We start from the raw sequence: 4,214 nt of genomic DNA on the forward strand, positions 1-4,214 counted from the left end.
TATTACACGAATATGATTACAAGATCTCCGATACTACAATGAATAACATCGGCACGACGACACTACGCCATCCCCAGTTGCTCTATGCAAGCAACGGAACAACTCGAAGCAGCGGAAAAACTTATAGCAGCGGAACAATGACAACGGTGGTGAACTCTACTCCGCAGGGACTCTGGCTGGAACGCTTATCCTAGCTCGCGAACACAGGAACAACACAAAACAAGCAAGCAATCCAGGCACGACCTGCAAGCTGGCATGACATGGCAGGTCAGTACATTGAATGTACTTGAAAGCTCACAATAACTAGAAGCATTCAAGACAAACAACAACAATGCAATTACAGGTTAAGCAGGAAATATTCATGAGGTCATCAGGATAACATGGCAGCAACAATATGAATATGATACAGCTAGAACAACACGAGCATGGCATGAGCATATAAATCTAACGATACTGGCATGCAACATGATGACACTATATGGACTATTTATTCTGCTCGGGTTACTTCATAACCATCACATGCATCACTTACCATGCTCGGATATCACACGATCATCTCAGGATCAAATCAAGCTTGGTATAAACAATATCGTAGTAATCATTAAATGACCAAAAGGAGCTTGATCTTTACCCATGATTCTCGCACAACATCACGAATGTACAACAACTCGGTATCCTCGATACCACGGTGATCTTTCCGGCGATCACAACCATGACCAACACTTGGTCTAAAAGGGCGATCTTTCCGGCGATCACAACCAACTTATCTCATTATCGAACCGGGTTTGTCATTAATCACATTATTATTAATATTGTTGACACATAGTGTGACCAACTACGAACTGGGCCCTTATCCGTGGGTACGGTTATCGATAGATTTAATATACACTCTTCAGAGGTTAGTACACTGTACCCACACCACGGAGCCCATAGCCTCGCACTCCCATTCGGGTGGACCAAAGGCATTCCAACAAAACCGATCTACTGCCATGACATTCTCCCGGCCACTCCGACCAACTCCCCTTTGGGCTAAGTCATGGGTGGCCCCGTGCCTACCAAAGAGGGCCTCCTCCCGGCCACTCCGACCTCCTCCCGTTGCTGTGGCCCCGCTCCCGGAGAAGCAGTGGCGCCGGAGAGGGAGCGGGGCCACAGCGACGGGAGGAGGCAGGGATGGAAGGCGGTGGCCGTTCTCGAGGGACACGGCCCTGGAGGGATTCCGGCAATGAATGGAGGTGAGGGAAGGGTCTCCGGCTTGTGGGGAAGCTCGTGGAGAGGTCAGGGAGTGGAGGGGTGGATCGGGTGGCTCGGATTCGAGAGGAGACTCGAGGCAGCCATGGTGGACACAGAGTGCTCCTCGAGCTCGTTTGAGAGGCCGGGCGGGACCGGAGGAGAGTTGTGAGGCTGGTGGTGAGCTCGGAGGCGCTCGGGGTGGGCTTATATAGCCGCGGGGCGAGGTACCGTGCCGTCGTCGCCGCGGACACGCAGCTGGCGCCGTGGACGCGTGTGCTCACGCATGGACTCTGGGGGAGGTGACGAGAGGGAACAGGAGGGAGAGCTCACGGGGAAGTGGCGGCCAAGGCAGCGCAGGAGAGACGCGGCCGAACGCCATTAAGGCGCGGTCGGCCACAATGCACCCGTGGGTGCGCGGCGACGAGTGCTGATGGAGGGGCTTACGGAGGGGGAGAGGGTCCCAGGAGAACGGCGACGATGAGAGGAAGCTAAGGGACATGCCCGTGCTAGCTGGGACACCGAGCAGGGAAGGGGCCCGAGCAAGAAGCCATTCTGGACGCGCCCACTTCATGCCAAGTTGGTGGTCACTGCACGCACTGGTGCACTCAGTGCCACAAGCGAAACCAAACGATGTCAGTGGGTTTGGCCTTCCTGGGTAGGTTGCAACTGCGGTGGTAGATTGGTTAAAAGTGCTCTGCTTAAGTGGTAAACCACCTCTGAAGTTTACTGCAGTAAACTTGGATGAGAACTGCTGATCAACAGGAAGGAATTTGGAAGCAATGGAGTTGTCTGGTAGGTCTAGGGTAAGAAGGACTTTCACCTTGGAAACTTGGAGAGGATTAGGATCAGGATTTAATGTAGTTGCTTAACAACCACATAAACTGGTCCAGAAACTAGATTAGGATGATGCACTCTGATGAAGCATCAACTTGAGCTCAAATTGGGCAAGGCAGAGTCATTTGGTCCTATGAAGATGCTCAAAAAGTCTCATACCAATTGGCCAAGCCAAACTGGTACCTGCTTCACAAACATCTCCTTTGGACAGAAATTGCAAAAATTCTAGAGGAAAAATGGCTTGATGAACCATGCCCAAAATGGGTGGAGGTAGGTTATATGGATAACAGAAGACCTAGAAACATTGGCAGCCATAATGGAGCAAGATAAAATATACTTGCTTCACAAACTGAAATTTTGGACAGAATCAAAGAATAGAATATGAGCTCACATGAAGGCATGACATGAGCTCTACTTTGCTGGAGGGCTATGATATGATGATATGAGGGACCATGCAAAATGGCAACTCATTTGGATATGCCTAGCTTACACCTCCTTCACAAAGCTTCTTTCTGGATAGAAACTTTGGAAAATCATAAATAAATACTTACTAGGCAAATGAGGTTGCATTTTGGCATGTGGCAATGATATAGGCATGAAAAGGTGTCCAAGGAGTTTGAGGTCAATTGGGAAAATGAAAATAGCACTTGCTTCACAATGTGCCATTTAGGGCAGAATAGGAAATGAATTATTTGAGCATGATTATAAACATGACAAATGAAATATTTTTCCATATTTGATAAAGATATGACCCAAACAATTTATGAGAATTATTTGGGAATTTTAGGAGTGATGGAAATAAAGGTTGCTTCACAACCTAGGGAAATTTGAGTTATTCCTTTAGTACAAAAGGAATATTCCCAATAATAAGAATATTGGGATTTGGGCTAGGATGAAAATGACAAGGTCTAGGGAAGGATTTGTGTATGACAAGCCACTCTGGAAGCAAAGAAGAGGGCATCTTCTTCAGCTTCCAGACCACATAGCCCTGGAAAAAGGAAACTCGAGCAAAAACCTCAGAAAACAAAAGAAAAAGAAAGGGCCAAAAATCAGTCTGTCACACGCTTCCCGGCTAGGAGGAAGAAACCGGAGGGCGGGCGTGGATGTTGACGCTGCCGGAGGCCCGGATAGGAGAGACGGAGTCACCAGCAAACACGAATCGTCGGAACGGTTGTACCCATTCTTGACGCGTCTTGGGTTGCCGCCACCTTCCATATAACTGCCATTCGAAGATCCCAGCACGGCAGCCACGTCGGGCACCATGCTCTCCGGGTAATCCCACAAAGAGCATGGTCATCCCCCAAGGCCCTGACATCAGAAACCACTTCACGGTCAGGAGACTTGTATGGGAGAAAAGAGCCCTTCTGCGCGATAAGCGAACGGTGCACAGGCTGGGGGGGGGGGGTCAGGTTCGCCTTTGCTGATGGCAAACCCATTCCGTGACCCCTCTTCGGCATTGTGAGAGAAGGAGGGATGGTCCACGACCGACTACCTTGCCCCGTGTCCATTATGGACTTCGGCGTGGTGTCGTTTGTGTCGCCTCTCACTAGAATTGAAGCTACGGGTGACCCGGCGACGAGCGCACCGGAGTTTCCACCTCTAGTGCTATCACCGTGCCGCCCGAGTGCCCCCCCTGAGGCCCATGCGAAGCTCTAAGCTAGGGCCCGAGACCTGGCCCCGGGTTCTCCTTATCAGCATATCTAGGAGAAAGCAAAAGATTGGGGGGAGTGTTTCGAGGATGAATGCCTCCGCTCTTCCCCCACCCCTCCTTTTATCGGCGGGTCGGGGAAGAGAGATGATCCCTCAACAGGTAACCACCACTCTTCTCCACCAATTCTAGAAGACCGGGCCCCTGCCTTGATGCTCTCCCGCACCACGCACCTCCGTTACCTACCCCGCACAATGCATACAACATACGTGGTTGAGGGTAAGGGCATGGTGGGAAAAGTGAATTGGCAGTTACTCCCTCATGCGATAAAGTCATTCACGGGCAATTACAAGAGTGGCCCCACCACGATTGGCTTTATGCGATGCGTGGGAAAGCATGAAACTGGCCCCGACACAAGCTAATTAGGAACCAAACAACATCTCAAGGGGCCTACCGCTTCCACGCCCCTGCCTGTGCACTTGTTAGGGACTACACCAACGAT

Source organism: Triticum aestivum, chromosome 3A (assembly GCF_018294505.1).
Source record: "Triticum aestivum cultivar Chinese Spring chromosome 3A, IWGSC CS RefSeq v2.1, whole genome shotgun sequence".
Taxonomy (NCBI): Eukaryota; Viridiplantae; Streptophyta; class Magnoliopsida; order Poales; family Poaceae; genus Triticum; species Triticum aestivum.